We start from the raw sequence: 20781 nt of genomic DNA, 5'->3' as shown, positions 1-20781 counted from the left end.
AGTATCACTGTGCCTGGCATACAATAAAAACTCAATGTATGTCTGATATCATTATTGAATGGGACAAGATAATCTTTAAAGTAGCTTCTAATTTTAAGAACCTTTGGGGACCGTAAACATGCTGAGGTAATAACATCAAAGTAGATGTAAGTCTCTCACCTTTTATAATGCAAGAATCTCATCTAATGAGATTCATTTCCTGCTACCACAAAAAACATACCAGCCAAAAGGATCTACTTTTATTGGTAAGATACCATTTGGCCAGGATGAGCTGGGGGCCTGAGCCATCCTAGATAAGTAAGTAGCACTCAAAGTGTACTAAAAGTACAGCAGGATTATAAAAGCTTGTGGCAGTATATAAATTAGTATACTCATGAGTTGGACAGAAACCAAAAAAACACCATCAGTGGCAAGAGTTAGTTGCAGTAACAGGACAGGGTAAACAAACATGGTTTGTTACTTGTAGTAAATTAGCTTGCACAAATCTACAAAACATTTAAACAAGATTTAAAATCAAATAGTCTAAAATCCAAAATTTTAAATGTAGTCAGAGAAAGCTTTAATAAGTCTGTTGCCTCACCCAGCTGGGACATTAGAGAGAAGGTATTTCGGCAAAGATTCCTTACAATTAACTGGGTACTATGTTAAGTACTTTACACACACACACACACACACACACACATATATATATATTTACTTTACACACATCTTGTTAAAATTTTACAACCACCCTGTTATCACCACCTATACTTTATATATACGAAAACTGAAGCTCAGGGAAGTTGAACAATTTGCCTAAGATCACATTGCAGCAAAGTATGAGTTGTCTTAAAAGAGAGGTCACTTAGAAATGAATTCTCATCCATTCAGGAGTCTTCACTATCTATATCCCACAGGGAAATAAAAAGTCTTATGGCTGGAGTTGGGGATATACTGAGATGAGTATCTGCTTCTGGTAACTACTGATAAGGGCCCTGAAGAGATGGAGTGCTTTCCTATCATCAGTGTTAGAATCATGACCGTTTTGTGATCTACTTGTGTCAGTGTGGACCACAGAGATCCTATCATAACTTAACTATAATCCTACTCTGCAATTCAATTTTTCCAGCTATGTCAGTCATCCACAGGGTAAAGCCAGTGATGGGGCTCATGAGATACATATTACCACAGCTAGCCAGACACATATGAAGTGAGGCATTATCAAATCTTCCTCATTTCAGAAGAATCTCAGCCAAACGTTGAGTTCATACTTGTGAAAATGACATTCAATTCCTATTTCTAAAGAGGAGTCGTTATTCACGGACTCAAAGTTTATAAGAAAAATGTTGTTTCCCCAAATTATTAGCAAGCAATGAGAGTATGAACCTATGGAGGAGATTAGGCCAAAGGATACTCAGGAAAGAGAAAATGTCAATTCTACTAACGGGATGTAGAAACTTTTAATAAAAAGTAAAATTGGATCAGAGGTACCTTTCTCACCAGCCCACTGCAGAGCTCCCTCTCTTTACTTAAATAAATTGTATACCACAACTTGAAGGCACTTTTGATAACTTTTATAGCAGTACTAAATTATCATAAAGTTCATTAAAAGGTTATAATGGTCTCTCAGAAACGTTAAAGTTATCACAGAGATGGTGCTCCCCTTCAAGAAGAGAAATTATCTCTATGGATATCTGATAGGAAAATGAAATTACTTCTGAAGTTAGAAAAAAAGATTAAAATAATACAGATCACAATAATTTATTATATAGGATCTCAGCTGTGCTTTTAGAATCATCTAGATTAATATTAATATTGTTTCACCTGATAACATTCATAAATTGATGTGTCCCTAACTCTTAGAGAAAATGAATATCAACTTGGTTCTCTGATAGGCAGAAAATGCAGAAAAATATATTTTAGACTTTAGGAGAAAAGTAATTTCTAATGTTTATTTTATTGAATTAGACTGTCAACCAAAGAATAATAAGTTAAAGTGGGGTCAGCATAAAGATATAGAAAAAAAGGGTATGAGCAATTACTGAAAGTCTACCATGAACAGGTAATATGCTTGAGATTTTACATGTTATTTCATCTAATCTTATAATCAAATCAGTGAGGCAAGCCTCACTGCCCCATTTTATAAATGAAGCAACTTAGTCTCCAGATATTAAGAAACAAGTAGTCAAAACACACTACCAGTGACATCACTATATAGTGGTTACTTAGCTGCCTTCTAATTTTTAATTTGTTGCTTCCTTTCTCAAAAGGCTATTTATATTCTTTGAAAAGATTAACAAAACTGACAAACACTAGGCTGATGAAGCAAAAAATAAAGGGCCAAATTACTAAAACTGGGAATGAGAATAAGGACCTTACGAGGGACTGTACAGATATAAAAATACTATGAACAACTGTATGTATACAAACTAGACAACTTAACTGAAATGGCCAAGTCCCCAGAAAGACAAAACCATCCAAAAGTAACTGAAGAAGAAATTGAAAATCTGAATTGAACTACAGCAAGTAAAGAGATTAGTCATTAAAAAACAACTCACGAAGAAAAGCCTAGGCTCAGACAGCTTTACTGGTTAATTTTTATCACACATTTAAAGATTTTATTTACTTATTTGTCAGAGAGAAAGAAAGGGAGCATGCACAAGCAGGGGGAGTGGCAGGCAGAGAGGGAAGCAGGCTCCCCGCTGAGCAGGGAGCCCACTGCAGGGCCTTGATACCATGACCCTGGGATCATCACCTGAGTAGAAGGCAGTCATTTAACCCATTGAGCCACACAGGTGTCCCTAATACATATTTAAAGAGCAATTTACAGCCATCCTTCACAAACTCTTCTATGAAATAGAAAGTAAGGAGCACTTCCCCACTTACTCTGTGGGGTCAGTGTAACTTTCATACCAAAACCAGGCAAAGATATCATAAGAAAATTATAGACCAATATTTCATAAATATAGCCATAAAATCCCTAACAGAATATTACCTTACTGAAACCAGAAACATATAGAAAGGATTTTACAGCATGACCAAATGGGATTTATCCCAGGAATAAAAGGTTTAACATAACAAAATCAGTTAATGAAATATACCATATGAATAGAATAAAGGAAAAAAGACCAATAAATTATTTCAAAAGACAAAAAAAAAGTTGACAAAATTCAACACCCTTTTGTGATTTAAAAAAAAAAAAACACTCAACAAATTAGAAATGGAAGAGAAGTTCTTCATCTGGATAAAGGGTACCTCAGAAAGACCCAGAGTTACTGTAATATGAAAGGATGAAAGACTGGAACAAGCCAAGGCCATCTGCTCTCACACTTCTATTCAATCTTGTAGTAGAGGTTCTACCTATGAAATTAGGCAATAAAAGAAATAAAAGACATTCAGATTGGAAAAGAAGTAAAACTATCTCTGCCCACAGATGACATAATAGTATATAAAGATAATGTTAAGAAATCCACAAAAACTACTAGAACTAATAAATGAGTTTGGGAAGTTGCAGAGCCTGAGTGACATAGTCAGTTAAGAATCTGATTCTTGGTTTTGGCTCAGGTCCTAGGATTGAACCCCACATCAGGATCCATGCTCAGCATGGAGTCTGCTTGAGAATCTGTCTCTCCCTCTACTCCTCCCACTCATGCTATCTTTTTCTAAAATAAATAATCCTATAAAAAATGAATTTGGCAAGTTTACAAGATGCAAGATGAATATAAAAATTAGTTGCATGTCTATACTTGTAATGAATAATTGGAAATTAAATTTAAAAAAACACTCATTTGCAGTAGCATCAAAACCAAAATATAAACAATAATCTAATTAAAAATTGACAAATGACCTAGATAGACATTCTTTCAAAGGAGATATACAAATGGTGAACAGATACATGAAAAGGAGGTCAATATCAGGAAAATGAAATTCAAAACCACAATGAGCTGTTACCTCATACTTATTGGAATGACTATTATCAAAAAGATAACAGATAACAAGAGATGGTAAATATGTAGGAAAAAAAGGGACCCCTTTGCACTGTTTTTGGGAATGTTAGTTAGTATAAACACTTGTTAAAACAATATAGAAATTCCTCAAGAAATTAAAAATAGGGGGCGCCTGGGTGGCTCAGTGGGTTAAGGCCTCTGCCTTCAGCTCAGGTCATGATTCCAGGGTCCTGGGATCGAGCCCCACATCAGGCTCTCTGCTCAGGGGGGAGCCTGCTTCCTCCTCTCTCTCTGCCTGCCTCTCTGCCTACTTGTGATCTCTGTCTGTCAAATAAATAAATAAAATCTTTAAAAAAAGAAATTAAAAATAGAACTACCATGTGAGGAAGAACAAATATTATTAAAATGTCTATACTACACAAAACAATCTACACATTCAATGCAATCCCTATCAAGATACCAAGCGCATTTTTAAAAAATTCTTTAAGGATTTATTTAATTGAGAGAAAAAGTAGTGTGAGCAGTAGGAAGGGGAGAGGGAGAATCCTTAAGCAGACGCTACACTGAGCAGGGGACCCAATGCAGGGATTGATCCCAGGACCCTGAGATAATGACCTGAGCTGAAATCAAGAGTTGGCCAACCAACTCACGGAGCCACCCAGGCAACCCCAACAGCACTTTTTTAAAGCACCTGAAGAAGCAATCCTAAAATTTATATAGAACCACAAAAGAATTCGAATAGCCAAAGTAATCTTGAAAAAGATTGTGAAGCTGGAGGCTTCATAATTCCAGACTTCAAGTTATATTGCAAAGCTGTAATAATCAAAGCAGTATGGTACTGGCACAAAAAAATAGGCACACAGATCAGCAAAACAGAAAAGAAAACCCAGAAATAAACCCATAATTAATTATTCAATTAATCTTTAACAAAGCAAGAAAGAATATCCAGTGAGAAAAAGACAGACTCTTCAACAAATGGTCTTGGGAAAACTGGACAGCAACATGCAAAAGAAACTGAACCACTTTATTCTATCATACAAAAAATAAATTCAAAATGGATTAAAGAGCTAAATGTGAAACCTGAAACCTAAAAAATCCTAGAACAGTAACTTCTGATATTGGTTGTAGCAACTTTTTTTCTAGGTATGTTTCCTGAGGCAAGGGATAACAAAGACAAAAATAAATCATTACATCAAAATAAAAAGCTTCTGCACAGCGAAGGAAACAATCAACAAAACTAAAAGTCAAGCTACTGAATGGGAGAAGATACTTGCAAATTATAAAAGGTTAGTATTCAAAAACTATAAAGAACTTATACAACTCAATACACAAATAATCTAATTAAAAATGGGCAGAGACATGAACAGAGATTTCTCCAGAGAAGACACCCAAATGACCAAGGGACACATGAAAAGATGCTCATTATCACTTATCATTAGGGAATTGCAAATCAAACCTACAATGAGGTGTCACCTCACACTTGTGAGAACAGCTACAATCAACAACAGAAGAAACACCAGGTTTTGGCAGGGATGTAGAGAAAGGGGAACCCTCTTGCACTGCTGGTGGGAATGCAAACTGGTGCAGCCACTCTGGAAAACAGAATGGAGGTTCCTCAAAAAGTTAAAAATGAACTACCCTAAGATCCAGCAATTGCACTACTGGTTCTTTTGCCAAAGAATACAAAATACAAATTTAAGGGGGAACATGCAGCCCTGTGCTTATAGCAGCATTATTTACAATAGCCAAGATATGGAAGCAGCCCATGTGTCCACTGACTGATGACTGGGTAAATAAGATGTGTTACATATATATATACAATAGAATACTACCCAGCCATCCAAAAGGATGAAATCTTGCCATTTGCAACAACATGCGTGGAGCTAGAGAGGATAACATTAAGTGAAATCAGTTAGAGAAAGATAAATAGCATATGATTTCACTGATATGTGGAATTTAAGAAACAAAACAGATGAACATAGGGAAAAAAGACAGAGAGAGACAGACCAAGAAACAGAAACTCAGCAGAGAACTAACTGATGGTTACCAGAGGGGAGGTGAGTGGGGGGATGGGTGAAATAGGTGGTGGGGATTAAGGAGGGCACTTGTGATGAGCACTGGGGTATGGAATTGTTGAATTAGTATCAAACACTTGAAAGTAGTATAACACTGTATGTTAACTAGCTAGAATTAAGTTAAAAAAATAGAGGGACCGTGTGATTCAGCAATCCCACTCTGAGTATATATTTAGAGGAAATGAAATCACTGTCTCGAAGAGATGTGCAACTCCCACATTCACAGCATCATTTACAATAGCCAAAACATAAAAACAACCTAAATGTCCTTTAACTGATGAATGGATAAAGAAGATGTAATATGTGTGTGTGTGTGTGTGTATTATTATATAGAATACAGAATATTCTATACATATTATAGCATGTTGTTATTCAGTCATGAAAAAAGGAAATCTTGCCATTAGTGACAACATGGATGAACCTAAGGACATTACGCTAAATGAAATAAGTCAGACAGAGAAAGGTAAATGGTGTATGATCTTACTTACATGTGGAATCTAAAAAAACCTGACCTTGTAGAAAAAGAAAGATCAGTGGTGGCCATGGCAAGGGGAGTGGGGGAGGGTTGGGGAATACAAACTTCCAGTTATAAGATGAATAAGTTCTGGGGATTGGATGTAGGATGGTGACTACAGTTAACAATACTGTACTATATACTTGAAAGTTGCTAAGAGAGTAAATCTTTTAAGTTCTCATCACCGAAAAAAATGGTTAACTATGTAAGGTGATCTATGTATTAACTAATCTTATGGTAATTATTTTGAAATAAATTATGTATATAAAATCATCAGACACCTCAGATTTATATAATTTTATGTTAATTATATTGCAATGAAGCTAGAAATAAAATAACTTAGAAACAAATTTTATAAAAGAAGTGTAAAATATACTGAAAACTACAAAATATTGTTGAAAGAAAGTAAAGAAGATCTAAATAAATGGAAAGATGTTTCATGTTCAGACTGGAAGACTTAATACTGTTAAGATGGCAATATTTCCCAAATCAATCTATAGATTCAACATAATCCCTATCAAAATCCTAGTCAGAATTTCTGTATAAAATTGATAGGCTGATCTTAAAATTCATATGGAAATCCAAGGGGCACAGCAATTTAAAAAAATAGAGTTAGAGAATTCACACTTCCTGATTTAAAAACCTACTACAAAGCTAGAAAGTAATCAATACAGTGTGGTACTGGCATAAAGAGAGACATATTTATCAGTGGGACTGGCTTAAGGATAGACAACAGATTAATGGAGTAGAGTTGAGAGTCCAGAAATCAGTCCTCACATTTACAATCAATTGATTTTTCACAAACATGCCAAGACAATTCAATCCAAAGAGGGAAAATAAAAGTCTTTAACAATGTTGTGGGGACATGCATAACCCATATGCAAATGAGTGAAATTGGATCCCTTCTTCATACTATACAAGAATATTAACTGAAAATGGATCACAGACTTCAATGTAACAGCTAAAACTATAAAACCTTAGACAAAAACACTGGAGTAAAAATCCTTGTGAACTTGGGTTAGGCAATGGTTTCTTAGAAATAACACTTAAAGCGCAAGCAACAAAAGAAAAAAATTAATAAATTGGACATTATCAAAATTGAAACCTTTTGTACTACAAAGGGCACCATCAAAAAAGTGAAAGAAACAACCCGTAGAATCAGAGACAGTATTTCTAAGTCACATATATATATAAGGGACTCATACTCAGACTATATAAAGAACTCTTAACAACTCAACAATAAAAAGATGAATGCTCAATTTAAAAATAGGCAAAGGATTGGCACAGACATTTCTCCAAAGGAGATAAACAATTAGCCAATAAGCACATAAAAAGATGGTTAATATCATTAGCCTTTAGGGAAATGGAAATCAAAATCACAAACAAAATACCACTTCAGATTCATTGGGATAGACATAATAAAAAAGATATTACGTGTTGATGAAAATGTGGGGAAAAAACTGGAACCCTTATATGTTCCTTGTGGGAATGTAAAATGCTACAGTCACTTTGGAAAACAGTCTGGCAGCTCCTCAAAAAGTTAAACATAGGGTTAGCATATGACCCAGAAATTACACTCCTAGGTATATACTCAAAAGAACTGAAAACAAATGTCCACACGAAAACATGTATACAAATGTTCATAGCAGCATTATCTATAATAGCCCAAAGTAGAAACAATTCAAAAACATCCATCCACTGATGAATGGATAAACAAAATATAGAATCTATGGAATAGAATATTCTTTCACCAAAAAAAGAATAAGATACTGATTCATGCTACAACATGGATGAACCTTGAAAATATTATGCTAAGTGAAAAAGACAATAATAAAAAAACACAGATTATATGATTCAATTTATGTGAAATGCCCAGAACAGTCTGATATATAGATACAGAGAGTAGATTAATGGTTTGGGGGGGTTGGAGGAGGGGAAGATTAGAGGGAAGTGGGGAGTGATTATAGATTTGGGACTTTTTTGTGACTCTAAAATTGATTTTGATGATGATTGCAGAATTCTGTAAATATACTAAAAAACCACTGTGTACTTTAAATAGTGAAGTGTATGGTATGTGCATTATATCTTAATAAAACTGTTGCTGAAAATAAAAGCAGTGATGAGTAAAACTCCTAGCACCTTGTCATTGATTAAGGCAATGCACCAAACTACACTGGTGGCCACTGTGTTCACCTGTGGGGAAATCATTAGGAATGCTCTTGAGGAAGCAGCATGTTAACATGTATTGGAATTATTATTTTTAAATAAATTAATGTATTTTAAAGGCTATTTATAGAGATCATAAGAAACCTGTAATGCTGCATAACATGCTACATTTGTATAAAATACCACATCTTTTTGAACCAATTTCAGTTATGCTGTGTAGCTTGTAAAGGTTAAAAACTCTTGACCTGCAATGGCAACTATTAAAAATCCTCTTCTGCCTTTCTCAAGAGGGTGAAATATACACAAAAATATTTGGATGGGGGTTTAGAAACCTATTTATCTTATTATTTAAAATAAAGTTCTTTCCAAAGTACACTGTTTAATGGAGTACTTGGGTGGCTCGATCAGTTGAGCATCCGACTCTTGATTTCAGCTCAGGTCATGATCTCAGGGTGGGGAAATGGACCTGCATCAGGCTCTACTCTCAGAAAGAAGTCTGCTTGAGATTCTCTCCCTCTTCCTCTCCCTCCACTCCCACTCTCTTGCAACCCCCTCTCTAAAATAAATACGTCTTTTGAAAAAAATAAAATACATTGCTTAAGGTCTTAATTTTTTTTTTTTTAAAATAAAGATCTACTTTATTTTAGGATAAGGATGCCACTTTAGCTGCACTGAATAATGGATAGATGCCAATGGCTTAATTAACACGTAATCTTTCACAACCAGTCTAGTAACCAGTCCAGAGTTGACATAAGAGTTTTGTAATGATAGGGACCAAAATTTATTTTCTCTTTTTTCTTTTTAAAATCTGTTTCACTGTATCTTGAATTGTACAATATGTTGCAAGATGGCCTAAAACACTAGTTCTAGATATCATAGTTAATCCAAGTTTTGAAATTCTTCCAAATTACCTAGGTCCTAAATCTATTCATTCAAATATTTATTGTACTCATTTCTATATCACAAAGGCCCAGATATTACCAGCTAATAAAATACAAGATTTGAATAAATGTTTCCATGAAATCATTTGCTATAATCTTGTTACAACACAAAAGATACTTGCTAACTGGCTCCAAGGGAGAATAAAGAATTAGTTGAAACTTTATTTCAAATATAAGAGCTATTTAGTATTGAAGTACTTTTAAAATTAAATTTTAGTTTTCTCTATTATTCAGAAACACATTAGCTGTAAATGATTCCATTTTAGGAAATTTTCTTTGTTCTCTCTCTGGGTAGTCACTAAAAAGACTTAGGAAAATGTGTTTTCAGAAAAAAGTTAAAAAAATAATATTGCCAATCTTATTAGTCGTTTCTGTGTTCCAGTACCCACATATAAATTAAACAAAACCAAGAGGTTTGATATTGTAAACTCCAAATTAAAGACTTCTTTCCATTTTCATTTCCCAAACTAAAGATTCTAAGTTCTTACCAATTTCATTCAAGCTCCACATCTCTCAGCATTCTGGTGGGTACAGCTATATAGCATCTAATAAAATTCCAGGCCACAGTCACTGAATAAATGAGCAAAGCTAAACAAATGGCATTCCTTATCAAATAAACACTAACATGATTGAGCATACAGCATTTCAATCAGTCAACATCTGCTCTATAATTGTATTTCCTATGTTATAAATGTAGGGTAAATGAACAATTCATTTTTATGGATTTACTGCCTCATGCTGCCTCCTAACTGTATTTCAATTCCAGTTAGAGGAACCTGAATAAGAAAGTATATAGTAAATTCAGGAAAACCTTGATTATCTACAATCTCTCAAATTGAATTCTCCACATTGTCCAGCTAGTTTAAGGCTTATTACCTTATAAACAAACCATTTTTAATTTAATCTGATGGATAGGAATGTAAACACAATACTTGCTGCTTATTTTCATAAATAGAATATGGTGATCAGAATTTAATCATTTTTGATGAATTTGGGTCATTATTATGAACATCAATTACTGTACTCTATTATAACACACTGATGCCCTCAAGGCCTATTTAAGCAATACAGGTTATTAGTCCCACACTGCTGTGAGTCCTTGGCCTGCTATTTGTTTTGTTTCATTTTGTTTTTCCAGTCTGCTTCCTTATAGTCAGCTGTCCCTCCTTCCTATCTTCTATGAGCCTAACATTTCTAAATTGCCTCACCACAGCTGTTGGCGGGGAAATTCGATAATCATGATTTAAGCATAATGATGAATAAATAATGAGTGAGGATTTGAGGAGCTTACCCTATAAAGTGCATGAGCCTAAGTGCATGGATTTTGTGACACATACTATATCTTCACAAAGCCTTTTCGCTTCATCCTACTTCTTAGAAGTTACCAGACCACTGAATTCCAGCTGTAAGATACCATATTTGATAAACCCTCCCTTTTACCATTAGAAAAATTTATGATCTGGCACAGTCTTTAGGCAATTAAACGAAGGTTTAAGACAAATGTAGTTCTTCTGCAACTGAACATAAAAAATATAGTCTTTCTAAAAACTCAAACACTTAGGATACCTAAGAAATAAATTACATAGAGATTTAATACTTTGAAGCATGAACTTAGAAATCTGAAAATTCATATAAAATTTATATAAATAGGAGGACAAATTCAATTCAATCAGCATATATTTATTGAGCATCTAGTATGTTCAAGGTATTATACCAGACACTACAGGTAATATAAAAATGAGTAATACAGTCCGTGCTTTAAGAACTTACTATCTAGTAGGCAAGATGAGATACAAATGACTAAGGGAAAGAAAGATAAGGGATATAAGAAATGCATAAATAAGATATAATAGGAATTCAAAGAAATGAGAGATTAAATTTAGTTTGGGGAGAAGAATCAGAAAAATAACAAGGTTTCCATGGAATAAATGTCATTCAGGAGGAGACTTACAGGTTCGATGGGTTTTTAAGAGAACAGAGTAGGAGGAAGAGGCAACAGTAGTAGGGATCTCAGGCTGAGGAAACTGCAATCATTCATTCCACAAATATTTACCGAGTGGTGTTTCTTATGTGTCACTACTGTAGTTACTACAGATAGAGCAGTGAACACAACAAAAATCCCTGCCTTCATGGAGCTGATATTATGGAGGTAGAGGTGAGGAGAGTGAGAGGGGAGAATGAGAACAAACAAAAATACTAATAGTAATAACCATAATAACAGCTAACACATTAGAGCACTTTGTCAGGCACTGTTTAAGTGCTTTACATATAAAACCTTTTCATCCTCAAAACATCTCTATGGGGGTGCATGGGTGGCTCAGTTGGTTGAGCAACTACCTTTGGCTCAGGTCATGATCCCAGGCTCCTAGGATGGCGCCCTGTGTCAGGCTCCTTACTCAGCAGGGAGTCTGTTTCTCCCTCTCCCTCTGCCTGCTACTCCACCTGCTTGTGCTCTCATTCTCTCTGTGTCAAATAAATAAATAAAATTTTTAAAAAGGAAAAAAACCCCTGCCTTAACTTAAAAAAAAAAAGAAAAAAAATTTCTATGAAGTAGAATTACTATTACCCCTATTTATAGATAGAAAATAGACACAGAGGTTAAATAAAGTACAATGAGAAATGGAACCACAATTCCAACCTGGTGTGTTCATTTATAGATTCTGTGATCTTAACCATTATGTTACACCATGTAAGAATGATCTATAACATGTTAGATGCCAATTTAAACACAATATTCGAGGAGCAGTAAGCCAATTTACTTAGAACATGTAAGGGAATAATAAAGGACAGAGCTAAAGAAATAGATTGGGCTTATAATATGGAGGGCCTTGAAGGCAAGACAGAGGAGTCTACCTGCTGAATTAAGTGTAATTGGAAGTCATCAAGATGGTCATATGATTAAAGCCTCATTTTAAAAAGGATGAACTAGGAGAAAGGCTAGGAGAGGAGATCAGATTTATGACTGAATATTTATTAAGACTACTAACATAGCCCAAGTGAAAAGTAATTAAGGAATACAACATAATGTAATGTAACAGGTAACATAATATGATTTATGGGAGTTCCAAGAAAAAGGTATAAAAAGGCACACGTGTGCATGCACACACACAGACACACACAGACACAAGTTGTTGAAAACCATTGTTTTCCAGTTCAGGCCAAACCTTGGTGTCATTTTTAAACAGATTCTTTTTTTTTTTTTAAAGATTTTATTTTTTTATTTGACACACAGAGAGAGAGCACAAGTAGGCAGAGAGGCAGGCAGCGAGAGAGAGGGGAGCAGGCTCCCCGCTGAGCAGAGAGCCCGATGCGGGACTCGATCCCAGGACCCTGAGATCATGACCTGAGTCGTAGGCAGAGGCTGAACCCACTGAGCCACCCAGGCGCCCCCTTGGTGTCATTTTTGATGGCTGCTTCCTCTCACATCCTATATTCATTCAAAAGCAAATCCAGAATCCAACAATTTTTCTTCAGTTTCACCACCACTGTCCATATCCAAGCCATCAATTCTCTCCCGGCTTAATGCAATAGTTTCTTTCCTTATTCCTGTTTTTACCCTTGCCCCACTACAGTTAATCTCAACCCAGAAGCCAGAGCTTTTTTATTAATAAAAAAGTCAAATCAGATTGCTTCTTTTCTCAAAACTCTTCAATGGCTTCCCATTGCACTTAAGTTAAAAATAAATGAATGAATGAATGAATGAATGAATGAATAAATAAATAAATAAAGCCCAAGTCCTTACAGTGGCATACAAAGCCCTACCAGATCTGGCCCTCTCCCTCTCTCCCTTCACCTTCTTTGACCACACCTCTTATGACACTGTTTTATTCGCTCTGCTTCACCACAATGCCACTTTGCTATTTCTGGAACACTTATACTCCCCCATCTCAAGGCCTTTCACTTGCCAGTCCTTCTGCTTGGAATGCTTCAATTGTGCCATTCCATATCTAACCCTTTCCTGACCTCCTTCAAATCTCTGCTTAAGGGCCTCTGGATGGCTCAGTGGGTTAAAGCCTCTGCCTTCAGCTCAGGTCATGGTCTCAGGTCCTGGGATCGAGTCCCATGTCGGGTTTTCTGCTCAACGGGAAGCCTGCTTCCTCCTCTCTCTCTGCCCGCCTCTCAGCCTACTTGTGATCTCTCTCTCTCTGCCAAATAAATAAATAAAATCTTTAAAAGAATACCTTTTCAAATTGTACACACATACACACTTTGTCTCAATTTTCCCTATCCAACTTCCCTAATTTTTTGTCATATAACTTTCATTATCTGACATTCTATATATTTCACCCACTAGAATATCAACTTCATGATGGCCAATATTTTTGTCTATTGTGTTCACTGCCTATATCCTTGGTGCATTAATCAGCGCTGGGCATATCACAATTCTAAGTATTTGTTAAATGAATGAATGAATGAATGAATGAATTCAGGAAAAACAAAACAAAAGAAACAAGGGATACTGTAGAATTAGAATTTATTGTAACAGAGCAACTGATGCAATGGATTGAGCAAGGAAGGAAAAATGGTCAAAATGTCTCCATGGTGCCCAGACTCCAGGGATGGCAGTAGCATTATCAGAGGATAAAATAGGGGAACTGACTGGAGAGGGAAAATTAATTCATTGTTAAGACATGATGACATGATGGAAAAAATGAAACAAGATGGGATTGGGAGGGAGACAAACCATAAGAGACTCTTAATCTCACAAAACAAACTGAGGGCTCCTGGGGGGGGTGGGGGGTAGGGATAGGGTGGTTGGGTTATGGACATTAGGGAGGGTATATGCCATGGTGAGTGCTGTGAAATATGTTAAGCCTGATGATTCATAGGCCTATACTCCTGGGGCAAATAATACATTATATGTTAATGATTTTTTTTAAAAAGACATGATGACATATGCTATGGGGGCATTAAAGAGAGTCAAGCAATGCAAGACTGGAGCTTAAGAAAGAGGTCAACACTAAAGACACAGATTTGGGGGTTATTAATATAGATAATAGTGTTGAAGTAGATAGAAGAAAACCTTGGGAAAGGCTTCATTTAGGAGGTTCAAAGCAAAAAAAGTCAGGGAGGAAGAAAGAGAACCAAAATAATGCCATGTCATCAAGCCAAGAGTGAAGAGAGTTTCAAGAAAGTGATGGTAAATTAGTATTAAATATTGCAAGAGAGGTCAAAAGGGTTCTTAGAACAGGCGGGTTGATTTGGCAATTAGGAAGCCATTAGTGACCTTTAAGAAGTGGTGTTTCATTGAAGTGGCAAGGGTAGGAGCCAAATTCTAAGGCATTTAAGAAATGCACAATTTTTTTTTTTAGTAAGCTCCATAGAATAAAAATGCTTATACTCTTTTGCCTAATAATCCTACTCTTTGGAATTTATCTCAAAAAATGGTTCAACAAACAACAGTAAACAAATACATGAACACAGAAAGACATACATTGTCAGGCATAATAAAAAATTATAAACTATTTGAAATATTAAATTATAGGAAAATAGTAATTTATGATATATTAAATCAATAAAATACTTGTTAACTATCATAAAGAATATAAAGAAAATCAGGAAATGTTTGATATGTTAAATAGAAAAAATAAAAATATAAATTTAAAGTATATATCATTTATCTATTCGACATTTAATTATGGAGCTCTTCCTAATATTTTAGGCACATACTAGATATACAGTGGCAGACAAAACAGGCCTTCTGTTCTCATAAAACTTAATAGTCTGTGATTAAAACTGAACAAATAGGGGTACCTGGGTGGCTCAGTTGGTTGAGCTTCCAACCACTGATTTCAGATCAGGTCCTGATCTCAGTCAGAGTTGTGAGATTAAGCCCTGCATCTGGCTCTGTGCTCAGTCGGGAATCTGTTGGAGATTCTCTCTCTCCTTTGCCCCACCTCTTCGGCTCACTCACTTGTGTAAGCGCCCACTTTCTAAAATAAATAAAACTTTTTAAAAACTGAAAAATATATACATACATGCAGACAGAGAAAAGTATACCCTCAAATAACAAAAGCAATATGTTATGATGTCAGGATTACAGCTCTTTTCCCTCCAGTATATTTCTTTCTTTTTTTTTTAAGATTTTATTTATTTATTTGACAGAGATCACAAGTAGGCAGAGGCAGGCAGAGAGAGAGGAAGGGAAGCCGACTTGCCGCTGAGCAGAGAACCCGATGACGCAGGGCTCGATCCCAGGACCCCGGGATCGTGACCCCAGCTGAAGGCAGAGGCTTTAACCCACTGAGCCACCCAGGCGCCCCTCCCTCCAGTATATTTCAAGAAAAATAGCTATTTCCAATAAAGAGGAAAGTAAATATTTATAACAATGAAAGGAAGAAGAAAGTTGAGAGGGTAGCTTGAGGGGGAAGCAGGGTTTGAGGAAATGTTTCTTAGAAGAGGAAACTTGAGCATGTGCCAAGACAAAGAAGACAGCAGAGAGACAGAGATTGAAAATCCACATGTTTCTTACTGCAACAGCTAATTTAACATATCCATTCTGAGAGCTCTTCAATTCCTTGGAGAATAGACTTTGAATAGCCTAGAATAACTGTCCTAGAGCTGACATTTAAATATGTCTCTTGTGAACATTAATAAAGATTCCATCCTCCACCTAAAAAAAAAGCTTGATTCAGATAATAAATTTCGCAGTAAAACTACTAAACAAAGAGGAATTAGTTACTGAATGTTATTAGCTCTCGTGAATTTCCTCAGACTATAGATGTATTCACCTCACTTCATAAACTTTGTTTCTAATTTATTTTTTCTGAATAGATTAAAATTTTGTTGTGTGTAGGTTGTCTTTTCATTATCATTTAAAAGGAAGATAATTTAATGAAAGTATGCTATAGCACATCTAACACACTGAGACTTCTTAGTTTCTTAACCTCCTCATCTCCAATGACTTTCCCATTCCATGTCAGCCACCCATGCCCTGCACTTTGGAAATTATCATCACCCTTTACCATTCCATCTCCAAAAATCACTAATTCAAACATGACATTCTCTGTCTACAACCTTCAAGATTGCTCGTTCAACTACTCCCACTATCACTATTTTTTTTTCAGCTCATTATGATCTCCAGTTCACTGATCCTTCTTCCTCCTCTATTTTCTCCCTCTTCGTCAGAATTTTTTTTTTCACCTCCTTCCTTATCCAGCTTAGGTTCCATAGTGCATCACTTCAGTGACACTGTTGCCAAAACCACAAATTTCTCACCTCATTATGATGCTGTTGTTGATGAGGATGATGACACTTCTGTATTCATATAGCCAAAGTCCAACCCTTGATCATTCCTACTATCCACTTTCTTTGTACCAGTGTCTAATAGCTAATTATGGGAGAGAGTCACACATTAGGCAGATGGGTTTCAATATATAAAACTGAAGTCAGACCTACATCAGGGCTTTGAACACTGCTCACCAATCTTGCTGTGTTTTTCTGGTCAATATATTATTTTTCACTTTCTGGCATAGCTTTTTCATATTTTTTCTCCTCTCCTCAAACCTCCAGAGCACTAACCCCCAACTCTATCCCTTTTTTGAAAATAACATTTTACTTCCCAAAAGAAACAGACCATTAACTCCTTAAGGGTAGCACATAGCAGGTACTCAAATACATAATAAATGGGGAAAAAGGATAAAAACAAGAAAAGAAAAAAAAACTTGGCATGATAACCTTAACAAAGCACTTTCTCCAGGCCTCAGTTTCCTCATCTTAAAAAAAGAGATAGGTACATAATATTACCTAAGTGTCCCCCAGCTCTAAATGCTATGGTAATAAAATTTAGGTTGACATGTCAGGAACTTTGAATGCAACCTGTCCAGGAAAATATTTTCTTAAAAGTGTACAAAAAGGAGCCAGGAAATACCATCTGATGCTTGTCTTCTCAACTGGGGGAGGTGCTATAATCTCAGTGTTCAATAAATATTTACTGAGTTTCTTCTGTGTCTTAGGATTTATGGGGGAGATTAAAGGCTATATGAAGAACTGGCCTTTGCCTTCATGGAGCTTTCAATCTACTAGGGGGGAAAAAGATACTAAACAAGTATCTCTAATAGGTGACAAGTGCAACTCCTTAATAAGACAGTGATTAAAGACCTAGCAATTCTTACTGTATCCCAATCAACTGTGAAGAACTCTAATGGCTGTCAATAAAACTGTCACTTTCTAAAATATGATTTAAGAGCATGTGTTTCTTATAAGCCCTGAGACTTTTCAAAGCTACAGACAGAAGTGGGTGAGGAGAGAATTGTGGTTAGTCCTGACTTATAAAAATATTTTTCAAATTTCAAGACACTCTTTACTTCTAAAAATGTTTTTAATGGAAGAAACACCTTGGAAACATTATAAACATATTACCTGTACAAATTTTATGGCCAATGGAATGATCCTGAATGTTATCAGCTTACTGGAAGAAGAAAAGGGAGGAGAAAAGAAAAATCTCTGTGCTGACATATCTATGCTTAGGGTTCTTAACCTGGCCATGTATTAGAAATTAGAATCACCTAGGGAATTTTTAAAAACACATATTCTTTTTCCTGTCCCACCCCCAGGCCTACTCTGTGAGTTCAGGCTGAGAAATCTGCCTTTTTAAAACTCTTATGTACTGTCCTGCCTGAAAACCAAAGTTAAGTCATTTAGATGGGTCATTTCCCACATGCCCCCTCCCCATTTCTATATTACATGATAGCAAAAGAAAGTATTGATTTATTGCTGAAAATAGATTTCTCAAGACTAATGGTTTATTTTTAATAAACTTTACTATACAATAAAGTTGTATTCTAAGAGCTTTATCCATCAGTGTGCCTTGCATGACTGCATATACTACATTTATGTTCATTTTATAGGACTTGGACTATAATTTGTAAGTACTTAAAATAATTAGAAATCTATAGTTCCTATATCCTTGCTTTTATGCTGCACTGTCAATTATATCAATGATTTATTTGATGCTGAGTTTTTGGTCAGGAACACAACCACTCAATTATAATATTGTTCCTGTGGGGAAATATGACCATTTTATAACACCATTTGCAGGGAGACCACAGTGATGAAAATTAGAACTAGCCTGTTACAATGTAGCTCCCTTTTCATGAAAGGTATGTTCCTGAAAGGTGGTATAAATGTAAACTGAATTTCTATAAGTGAAATCATTTAAAATCTACAGAGGACCTGCTTAATCCAAAAGGAACCCTTCTAGTAAGAGAAGGAATACTTTTAGAAAGATAAAGCTCATTTATATTTTATTCTGAAATTTTTGACTTAATATACAGAGACATTAAAACAGGGCACACCAATATTTAAGTAGAAGCTAATCTAGGTTATAGTGCAAATGGTATTTTTCTTAAATAGCAAACTGCAGAACATATACTTTGGAGCCAAACAGTAATCACTACATCTCCAGTCTAAGGTGGTTATCTTTTGTAGTGCTGTGCATTAATCTGGCAAAGAATGTGGATCACAAATCTGTTCCTTTGTATTGTAAATTTAAAAGGATCAGAGTACAGACAAATGTTCACACAGTGTTCCCACGAAAGAAGCAGGTTATGAGGATCCTTTTTCAGAATGGAAAATACAGGCAGAGGTTGTTGATCTGTGCAGCTTAAATGGTGAGGACTTCTAAAATGTAGCTAGGTAAAGGAAATACTAGAACCAAGTGAATGACCAAGAGTCATTGGCTCTAAAGAAGAAGGCTGCTCAAAGTAGCCATTTCCTAGGATAGAAGAGGAAGAGATTAAGTCAGAAAAGGCATGCAAAAGTACTTTGTAAACTTTTAAGTACTATGCAAATATAGGAAGCAAAGTTCTCAGTTGAGAATGAAGATGGTGATTGTGATATGAAAAATATGAAAAAAAATCTAGAAACAGGAAGGAGGAAATGGACTGGGAGGGCAGCACCAAGTGTCTAACTTGAGTTCTGTGGTGGTCCTGAATTGAAAGTGAGACCAGGCAGAGTGGTCATGTGTTTTTTTCCAGCCTCTTTCAATACATAGGTACAAGCACCAAGCAGACAGAAAATTGCCAATATTGTAATTTTGCCAAGTGAACAAAAACAAGTGAAAGGAGGCAAAAGGGCTAAAGGGCATTTGTATGCCAGGGGCCTGCATTAGAGTGGTGGAAGTAGAAATAAAAAAGGAGAAGACTGAGATTCTCTAAAGATCAGATTGGTAGGATTTGGCTAAGGTGCATGAAAGGCTCAAAAATGCCTCAACACAGGTTTTAATCAGACAATAGCATGTGAACACTTACTGGACACCAAGTAGTACAAGGGTGGGATTTTAGAGGTCAGCTGCAGTCCTAGATTTCCTCAAGCAGTGCTGAGCTACCCAAGATTTGCAGACAAGGCAATATACCTGGCAAATAATGGCCTAAGGAAATTAGAAGAGGAAGGCAAAGGTCATTTTGCCTGAATTGGCAATAAATTTGATGGTGGGCAAAGTCAGCAGACAATGGAGTACATTATCACCTAACTGATAGTGAGGTGGAGAGGTCCATAGGCTCCTAGGACAGGATTAATAATGAAGAATGAAAAAATGGGACAGGGGAACAAGTACTTTGTTGTGTACGATTAGGTCTGTCCCTCCCTTACCTTTTGTAACATAATTTAAATCACAAAGTACAATATATATTATAACGATGTAAATAATGGTAGAGACACTTCTGATGCCCTGTACCCACATATACACAACTGAAATGAATTCAGTATCATGGGGAAAATAATGTGTCAAAAATCCTTCAAATTTATCCAAAAGTGATCGGTAACTAAAGGTAGATGTCATCATGCTAATAAGGAAATGATGCAGAATAGGAGAGAGACAAAACTGTGGGTCTGAAGACCTGGCTTCTGGTCCAAGTTGAGTAATCTAGCTTCACTTTTGTTATCTGTAAAAGAAAGTCATGACACCACTCCCACGTAATCATAAGGTCTGGGACAGGAATGTAAGATTTCTAAGGGCAAGCACCTTCACTGTCCTGTTTGCTAGTGTATCTCTAGCACTTAGCCTGGCAAATAGTAGGAGCTTATGAATATTTAGGTGAATGAATATAGGAAAATGCTTTTATATCCAAGAATGCTAACCAAATACCAAGTATGGACTTTTCTTAATAATAATTCATATAAACAAAAGCTGATTCTATGATTATATCAATATAAAATTT

At 35.7% G+C, this 20781-nt stretch overlaps 1 protein-coding gene across 5 annotated transcripts in view; it reads right to left on the bottom strand.

Moving 5' to 3' along the window:
- The window catches only part of EDA (ectodysplasin A), a 505964-nt gene that overhangs the window by 425585 nt on the left and 59598 nt on the right, over positions 1-20781 (bottom strand). The window lies entirely within an intron of this gene.

This window comes from Mustela lutreola, chromosome X (assembly GCF_030435805.1).
Source record: "Mustela lutreola isolate mMusLut2 chromosome X, mMusLut2.pri, whole genome shotgun sequence".
In the NCBI taxonomy this organism is placed as follows: domain Eukaryota; kingdom Metazoa; phylum Chordata; class Mammalia; order Carnivora; family Mustelidae; genus Mustela; species Mustela lutreola.
This window is presented reverse-complemented; position numbering and strand designations above follow the sequence as displayed.